This window comes from Puma concolor, chromosome A1 (assembly GCF_028749965.1).
Source record: "Puma concolor isolate L17-30 chromosome A1, mPumCon1.1.hap2, whole genome shotgun sequence".
NCBI classification, from domain to species: domain Eukaryota; kingdom Metazoa; phylum Chordata; class Mammalia; order Carnivora; family Felidae; genus Puma; species Puma concolor.
This window is the reverse complement of record NC_141667.1, coordinates 105,356,410-105,366,163: the sequence shown is the minus strand read 5'-3', so window position 1 is coordinate 105,366,163 and position 9,754 is coordinate 105,356,410. Positions and strand designations below refer to the sequence as shown.

The following is a 9,754-nucleotide window of genomic DNA, read 5'->3' as shown; positions in this document are numbered from 1 at the left end:
GAATCTTCAAACTCCTCAAGGATCCCATTCCACTTTGAATACCTTTACATAGGACTCTGGCATTGTTGTGTTCTCTTTATGTATGGGATTCTGAGTCAACCAGGAAAGAGGAAAAGATCTTGTCAGAACTGAGGTTTTACCACCCCTTTCCCCTAAACAAAGAAGTTAAAAGCAGCAGATCGACCAGATTCGCATAAACACCGAATCTGAATTTTATGAAGGAGCTTCAGAATGCACACAGACTATCAATTAAAATGTGCTGGGGAAATTAGGCCACTAACTGTCAATGGGCATGAATTGCTCCCTGAGGAATTTCCATTAGATTTAAGTTTGATGAGATGTTCCAACACTGGATCCAAAATTTTTTTAACTCTTGGTTGCTATCAAGGTGGAAACTGGAATTGGCATTTAATAAAATCTCTCGTGCAGCTAAAAAGGTGAAAACATTCTTCTTGAGCAAGCTTTGAACAAATGGAGTGACTTAAAGGCAGGTGCTTCAGACGGAGAGGGCACATATTCTGTTTAATAATATAAGAGACTTGGAATAGGTAGCAGGCTCATTATTTTGGCAAAAACAATGTTTGTCGCCCGTTTTTGTTTTTGTTTTTTTCTGACTTCTTCTAGAAATGGATAGACAGAAACCTGGATTCCTGGGGAATTATCAGGGTTGTCACGCACAGTGGTGCAGGTTATACCCTAAACAAAGGTGCCCAGAGATGGGACAACTCTGAGCTGAAAGCCAGTATTCCTCGTGATTTAAGTTCCATGAGGATAGGGGCCTTGAGATCTTGGTTCCTTCCATAACTTCTATGTTTGCAACAGTCCCTGACGTACAGAAGTTCCACGAAAGTATGTGTTAACTGAAAGAATAAGGAAATAAAGTGGTCTCAGCAATATGGCGTCAAGCTGGATAATCATGAAGAAATGTTGAGGAGGCTACTTCCTCAGATAGATGCAAGGCCACTACCAAGGTATGTGTATCTGGTACACAGTGTTAGGGTTCTGCCCAGTAGCTACGAAATGGCCAGACATGGCCAGTGTAGAGAAGCCAGGAGTGGTGGCTTGGGGGGAGTGTGCTCAGGCCATGCTCCCCCATTTCCTTACCAACCATATTCATGTTTTGTTTCAGGTAGGAATGTGTCTCTCTAAAATCTTTGCTTTTCCAGACTATAGCAAAGACGTGGAAATTCATTTCAGGCCGTTTAGACATAATTAAAGGCCTGCTAGAGATTTCTGGGAAAGTTTTGTTTTGCTGCCTCAGATGTCATCTCTTAGTCCTTTTTTTAATCCTTTGAGCCCCTCAGACATTCCTTCTTTCTGCTGAGAGCAAAGACACTGAGTATGGAAAAGAGGCAGCCGTCTTGTGACCATGAGGCAACAACCATGAGGCAAAAACCCTACATCACAGATAGAGGAAAGAAATATTGAAGGAGACTGGAACACTTAAGAGCTTACAAAGCCCTTGGGATGGCTCACTTCCAGACTTTTAATGTGTGAGAACAACACCCCTCTTTCCACTTGGTTAAACCACAGCAGTAAAATTTTGGTTACATGCAGCTGGGCCCAATTCCTAACTGATACAATAAGCAACCACCAGGAATGTAAGCCATCTAGAGATGCTCAGAAATACTGCAGGAGGAGACAGGATTTCTGGTATCCAATATGGAGACTTGGAATAAGATTGACGGATATTCAGGAACATAGTGATTCCTCAGGAAGCAGGAGGACTTGGGTGACAAAATAAAGAATTTTCCAGCAGTGAAGCTTTTGAAGTTACTGAAATATACTATGAAGACAGTCTGTGGACTCTCAAATATGTGTTTTTGGGATTTCCATTCTGACAACAGCAGAAATGACCTCCTAGTTGAGCAATGCCTGAAAGAACCATCTGTCCAGAACTTCATCAAGCTCGAGCTACAAAGATGTGGTACAAACCAGTTTGAGAACTTCACATTCCTTCTGTTGCCTAATGCCACTGAGCCAAAACGAGCCAATGTATTTTGAATGGGTTGCTGTTAATTTGATCTCCAAATTACCGGTTGGTAATTTTAGTGCCCATGATCTAAAAGTACCTCATGACTGTAAGGAGGAACAGTTGATATAATCACTGTCATCAAAATAACAACCTCATTTCACATGTTAACACCTTGAGTCTGTTGACACTATTGGTTAACTGTGCTACACATCTATTCTGCTTTCCACAACACTCGTGTGAACTAGTGTCCTGAGGAGCTGTGGGCTCTTTGAAGCATATTTGGAGACTTTTTCTGCCCTTAGCGTCCATGTAGCTAGAAACAACAGGGAGGTGTTGATTGGTAGGTATATTTTTAGTCGAATCACTTCAACGCCAAACAGGGAGTGCTTCAGGCAGTAAGTAGTGAGATATATCTGATTAGGACTCATAAATTTTGTTTAGGACGCCTCCTATAGCTAAGTGGCTGGCATGGCATGGCTATAGGTATGTGTGTTTTGGTGGATGCCCTTGGGTGGCCCACTTTCATATGAAAAAAAACAACTCGTTACTGTGGCAGAGTACCACCTTTATTCTGTGGAGCTCCAAAATTTATTTTCCAGAAGATACGTTTCTCGGTTCACATCTCTGTGGAGCAGTGAGACGTCCTATATTAACCAACCCAGCCCCCACCCGCTCCCAACAAACACCACACACACACACACACAAACTGAAAGTCATCTTCAATACGAGGCCAATTCTCAATTACTTTCATAGAAGGGTCAAATATTTGTGAATTATATTCAGGCATGCAGAAGTCAACATAGATTCTTTATTTTTTTCTTCTCTCAGATCTTCTCTTAAGATCTGAGGGCTTTTTTCTCCACGGGCAGCAGAGAAGAGTTAATGTTGCTACTCCAAGGTTACTGAGTCTTTATTGTTCCTTGGATGTTCTAGGCCTGACATGATGGGACTGTTTGGATCTTGTCTCTGTTGCCCATTCTTGTCTCTAGTGTGACCCAGCTTACCTCTTTTGCACATATCACTTGAAGTAGAAGTTGTGATTTCTGCCATAGCCTCCTGACAGGAGGACCCAGCACCATAAAACAACCTCCTTATTCCCTGTCCCTCTGTGGCTCAGGGGTCTACAGGACTTCCTGATTCCTCTACTGAGACACATGAGGGTTCCGCAGTTCCATGTGGACCAAGAAGGCCACCTCCAGGCTTTCTGAACCATGCAGGTGGCTCCATGCTCTTCCCATGCTAGGCTCAAAACAGGGAGCTCCCCCTTGAAGGGATTTTGAACTAACTAACATTTGTCTTGAGATGTTTAGGTTGTATCAACCTGCGGTGAGAGTTTCTCCAGCCTTCTTCCACTTGGAATTTTGATCTTGACGGTGAGGTTTTATCCCTCAATTCTGGAATCTTTCCTCTCCTTCCTCTCCCTCCCTGGACTCCTCTCACTGGCACATGAAGGGCTTTCTTACTTTGCCTTTCAGTCAGATGAAATTTATTCTTACATCATATCTTTCTTCTTCTTTTTTTCTAGGTCTTATAAATAAAGCTCTGGAGTCCAAATTTACCAGACTTGACTCTAGATAAGTAAAGGGAAGCTTTACAAAGTAGAAGGCTCTTCCCCCACCCCACCCTTAAATGCTTGGCTTTCAAGGTTATTGTCACACTACTGACTCAAAACATTAGCTTTTCAACTTAGAGGGAAATGATAACCTCTGAGTTTAAGTGTCTACCCAGGAGTGCCTGTGTGACTCAGTCAGTTAAGCATCGGACTTCAGCTCAGGTCATGATCTCACAGTTCGTGGGTTCGAGCCCTGCATTGGGCTCTGCGCTGACAGCTGAGAGCCTGGAGCCTGCTTTGGATTCTCTGTCTCCCTCTCTCTCTGCCCATCCCCCGCCTGTGCTCTGTCTCCCTCTCTCTCAAAAATAAATACACACTTAAAAAAATTTTAAGTATGTATTTCAAGTGTCTACCCACCCCCTCTTTCCCCATGGCAATCAACTGTAAAGGCCAAAGGAATTTAAGGAAACAGGATTTGTTAGGAATTAATATCTAAAGGGAGGAGGAAGAGAGACTAGTTTAATATTTTAATAATATTCTCCATTGAGCTTATGGGAGAGCCACTTGCTGCCTGTTAAGAATATACCAAGTGCTGTGTTAAGTGTTTTCTCTTGCTTTTCTTCATGTGTCCTTACGGCTCCCAAAGAGGACTTTGCTTATGAAGACACTAAGGCTTATTGAGATTATTGATCTTGCTGAAAATCACAGAACTAATCAGCAACGGAGCCAGGATTTGAGCCCATGGGTTCTGCCTTAACAATTTGCAGAATTAGTGACGGTGACACTGTGTCTCAGGGAGGACAGAGGGGTGATGACAAGGAAATCCATACCATGTCCAAGAGCATGTACCACATATTTCATTACGCCTTGCTTTCTCGTGTCTTTCACTAACATTCTCATGCCCTTTGAAACACATCTGGCAAACCCAAGTGTTGCTCGGTGGAAGAGAAAAACTGGCAAAAATTTGGCAGAAGACAGAAGGAGGAGGGTAGAGAATGTTCACAAAATACCAGTTCCTAGGAAATGTACTTCATCTTCCTGGTTCAGTTCATTAATTTTTTCACCCACAACATTTTTTTGAAAAGGATTTTAATGAGACATTTATTGGAAGTTGGTTAGAGGCCTACATGGTAAGTGCTATATTTTTATTGGTTTCCTTTTTACGAAAAGGCAAGACCAAAGTACACGGCGTTCAGAAGACATTCTTAAAATGGGAGGCATCTGAGTCACAGAAGTAAAGTTAAATTCTCTAAGCTTCCGGTCCCATAATATCTTTCTTTAAATACACTTTTGTCCTGCAGTTTCACTTTACCAAGATCACAGGATGATTCTGTAGGAAGAAGAGAATCCATCTGACCTGCCTACACCAGCCTCCCTGGAACTCGTTTCTTTTCACACCCCAAGGAAATCATGTTTGAAACAACAGAGGTGGCAGGAATTTGGAAAAAAGAGAAAGTCCAATGTTCTCTTAAAAAAAAAAAACAAAAAAAAAACAGGAAATCATGTATCTTAAAGTACAGATCAGTAGTGGAAGCCCATATTTCAATACCGTCATGTTTTCTCACCCATACCATCTGTACGTTAGTATAGGCACTATTAGGAAGAAAGAAAAACAAATAGTCAAACTTGTCTCAAGATCAATGACAAAATGTTCCAGAACAGTAACAAAAACCATTAAGATCGGTGGGTGATGCATATGAAAACCCCTTAGATTATTTAAGAGAGGTTCTTTCATATAATCAAAGGTGATTTCGAAAAAGATGAAGACTCCAAACAAAAACAAAGAAGGGAACTTCAAGAGAAAATGGAGCAAGAATATTATACAAGGAAACAAGAAGAGTTTTAAATACATAGAGGACGATGAAGGAGTCAAGAGGACTGTTAGGAGAGAACAGGAGAACTTTTTTTTTTTTTTAAGTGGGAAGACGGCTTGAGAAATGAAATGACTTCTTTGTCTCAGTGTGTGAAGCAGGATACACGGGGACAGATGCCAGAAACAGGCACATTTCCCAAAGGAGGAAGAAATAGAAAAGAAAATGGGTTTCCTGCCAGAACAGGTGGAGTCTTGACATGTACACATCTGACAGGCAGGATTCTGAAGCTTTCCAAGGGTCTGACCAGGCCAGTCTGAGGTTGTCTCTAAGACTTGAGGGCAAGGCTCTGCGGAGGAGGCTCAGTGAGATGGTTTCAAATGTTTTTGGACACATGAGAAATAGCAGTGGTGGGGAAGAAAAATCATGGAGTGGCCTGCTATTGAGCACAAGGCTGAAAGTTGGGCTAAACTCATTCAGAGCTCATGGTCTGATATTTTTAACCATCCATTTTGGGAAAAGAGCCAAATGTCTGGTTAATTTCAGGTGGCAGCAGATATTAACTCACTAAACTCCCTTTGACCTTCTCAAATATTGTGAAAGCTTTATCGGGACCTTTCTTTCTTCTTTCTTTCTTTCTTTCTTTCTTTCTTTCTTTCTTTCTTCTTTCTTTCCTTCCTTCCTTCCTTCCTTCCTTCCTTCCTTCCTTCCTTCTTTCTTTTTTCTCCTTCTTCTTGGTAGTGGTGGTACTTGTGGCTAATAAGTGGGTGGGTCTGAGATAGGGAAAGAAAGTAGGAGGTGTGGGTGAAAAGTTGATGTAAAATGTTCCTACAGAGTTTAGAGTTCTGTTTTGTTTGTCTAACCGATTTTTATTATAATCTGTGACTGGTACTCTGTAAATAGCACACTTACCCAATCATAAAAATGTATAAATAATCATCTAAGCTGGATCTGGGGTAAAATCATCAAAGCAAATAGCAAAGCCTTGAGAATAATGTTTCTGACCCTGCGATAATTGAGAGGCAGTAGAGAGTTGTAATTACAAGCATGGGCTCAGAAATAAGGCTACTTGTTTGCGAATCACCATCCTATTTATTGACTCTGATATTGGGTACTGAACTACACGATCTTGGGGATCGAATCTTCCAATGCCTTAATCCCCTTAGCTATAAAGCGGGGATACCAATAGCACCTCTCTGTGACACATCTATCATTATGCATCTATCACACTGTTTCTTTTCCCTCCTGGGAACACAGGAAAACCACATTTCCCATTCTCTTTCTTTCATCTACATGCGGCCCTATGACCAGTTGTGACTATTAGAATGTGGGCAGAGGTGGAAATGACACTATTGAGCTGGCCCCTAAAGCCTCCCACAAGATCCTCTATGCTCCTTCTCTCCTCTCATGGCTTGCCTGCCAGTTGCAGAAGATCCAGGATAAGATTCTGAGACCCCCTCAAGCTGGTGCTGCCTCCCCAAACCATGGTGTGAAAATCTGCTTGCCAATCATGTTATTGACAGTGACGTAAAGAAGAAATAAATCTTCTATCGTACGAACTACTAACATTTGAGGATGTTTGTTATAGCAGTTACTCAATTCTAATACTGTCTCAAAGTACTAGTTACCCATGACTAAAAACTATGGCATAAAGTTATTATAAAGATTAAATGGAAAAAAAAAAAAGATTAAATGAGTTAGTATAGGGGCCCCTGGGTGGCTTGCCAGTTAAGCATCCGACTCCTGATTTCGGCTCGGGTCATGATTTCACAGTCATGAGTTTGAGCCCCATGTCAGACTCTGCAATGGTACAGAGCCTGCTTGGGATTCTCTCTCCTTCTCTCTCTATGCTCATATTCTCTCTCTCTCAAAATAAATAAATAAATAAATAAATAAATAAATAAATAAATAAATATTTAAAAGAAATAAATGAATTACTATATATAGGAACTATCACAACATTATCTGGTACATGATAAGCTCTCAGTAAATATTATCTCGCATATCCATAATCACTATAGATTTGGCCAGTTAGGTATATCCAAAACACCACCTGGTCCAGGTCCATTAACTCTAAGAAATACTATTTGCACCTTCTCAGTAAACGTGATCATGGAGGAGGGCACCTATCCCTCACAGTTGTTAAACCGGTTCTAACATATGTTACAAATAATCACTTTGGAGCAGACTGGGCAAGACCGGATGTTCGAAGGGTTGGAAATCGGCAAGAACCTCTACGTCTCAGGCATTCTGGCTGCCCGGAGATACCTTTCCATAGAAACGTAAGATTCAGGTGAACATCATGACTTCAAGCAAGATTCTCATCAGGACTTTTACAAAAGAAATCACACAAACTGTTTAAATACTTGTGCTGTTAGGTTTATCAACAGTATATGCAAAGGGCTTAGCACAGAACGTGCTCGGTAAGTGCATGCTAGGTACCTAATAATAGCAGCAATAATAATCTAACAAATAGTAATCACACTATTATTTGAACACTTGTTTCTTAGAATTTCAAGAATGTGTCTATTGTATGCTTTCTACTTTGGGCTCTTTAGAAAGTGATTTAAAAAAAAATTTATTTTCAACATTTATTTATTTTTGGGACAGAGAGAGACAGAGCATGAATGGGGGAGGGGGCAGAGAGAGAGGGAGACACAGAATCGGAAACAGGCTCCAGGCTCTGAGCCATCAGCCCAGAGCCTGACGCGGGGCTCGAACTCACGGACCGCGAGATCGTGACCTGGCTGAAGTCGGACGCTTAACCGACTGCGCCACCCAGGCGCCCCTAGAAAGTGATTTTATAGGCTCACCTGGGTGGCTCAGTTGGTTAAGCATCCAACTTCAGCCAGGTCATGATCTCACAGTTCATGAGTTCAAGTCCCACATCGGGCTCTGTGCTGACAGCTCAGAGCCTCAAGCCTACTTCGGATTCTGTGTCTCCCTCTCTCTGTGCCCCTCCCCTGCTCATGCTCTCTCTCCCTACCTCTCTCTCTCCCTATCACTCTCTCTCTCTCAAAAATAAACAAACATAGGCACCTGGGTGGCTCAGTCGGTTAAGCTTCCAACTTTGGCTTGGGTCATGATCTCTTCATTCACAAGTTCGAGCCCTGCATCAGGCTTTGTACTGACAGCTCAGCGCCTGGAGCCTGCTTCGGATTCTGTGTCCCTCTCTCTCTGCCCCTCCCCCACTCGTGCTCTGTGTCTCTCAATAAAAAATAAAATAAAATAAATAAACATAAAAAAATTTTTTAAGTGATTTTATATCCTGATGCAGCTGTGGCTTTGCCTGTTATGTAATGCCATCTTTTCTAACATTTCATCTAATTTTTCCTTACTGCAGTCAGAGGCTATCACTTGTTCTGAGGCTTGCTCGACCTAATGAGGCTAATTGGTCCCTGCCTTCTTTATAACATCCTTGACTTATTTGCCAGCTCCACACTTGGGTATTATTGAGTATCATGGATTAGATATGCAACATCGCACAGAGATCTCAACAATAATTAGGCAGTAGGAGGTGATTTAAAAAAAAAAAACACATTAGTCTCAGCTCTAAAATTCCCCTTCTTTATTAGGTTCAGGTCAATAGATAAAGACCTTAATGTTCCTTTAATGTAGAGATGAGCAAACCTGGCTGCTTTTAGGTTTGGCAAAGCGGAACTGGCGATTTTTCAAGCATTATATGGCTGGCAACTTCTGAGATGTATTCTGCCAAACGCTTTCTCCCCTTAACCTCTAAGTATGTATGTATTTCGAAGGGAATTTAGAGCATACATTTCTGATTTATTCATACTTAGCTGATCAAAGTTGCAGTGTTCGTCTTGATCAACACTTCCAGGTTCTAAATTCTGTTTCTTTGACCCGGGAAACCCACAGAGGCCAGCAACCATCACCTCCTAGAGAAGAAACAAAACCCGTTGTCTGGGGCTGGAAAGAAGCTGGCTCACATCTGTGTTTCAGACAATATTTAAAGTGACTTTTTCCCCTTTGAATTCTCAGGGAAGGGTCAAAAAAAGATACACATGTTTCCAAATCTCTCTTCTGATATCAACATGAAATGGGAGAAGCCCCAGAACATCTCAATGAGAGAGGTCTGGGGGTAGCAATCAGGATGGAAGGGTGTAAGGGAGGTGTCTAATCCCCGAGCTTAGTTTTCACGGCACTTTACAAAAGACTAAGAAAATACCAACTGTCTATATCAAGGAAAAGACAGGGGTGACAGGGAGGGGAGGATGGTGGGGAGGAAATATCACAGTAATGGGGATTCTCAGTACTCCCTCCAAGCCACTCTTTGGTGACTGCTTCTGACCTGACGACACCACCCTAGGGATCTGGTATCTTCAGGCTCCAATTTCAGAAGTAAACGGAACCACTAAAATACTGGCTAGGCAAAGAGTGACAATAAAAGGCAAATCT

At 41.8% G+C, this 9,754-nt stretch overlaps 1 long non-coding RNA gene across 1 annotated transcript in view; it reads right to left on the bottom strand.

Moving 5' to 3' along the window:
- Positions 1–8,133: 8,133 nt before the first annotated feature.
- The window catches only part of LOC147584346 (uncharacterized), a 448,130-nt gene continuing 446,509 nt past the window's right edge, over positions 8,134–9,754 (bottom strand). Inside the window, exon 7 of the long non-coding RNA XR_015248619.1 lies at positions 8,134–9,234. This is a non-coding gene — a long non-coding RNA (uncharacterized LOC147584346). The remainder of the gene's footprint in view (positions 9,235–9,754) is intronic.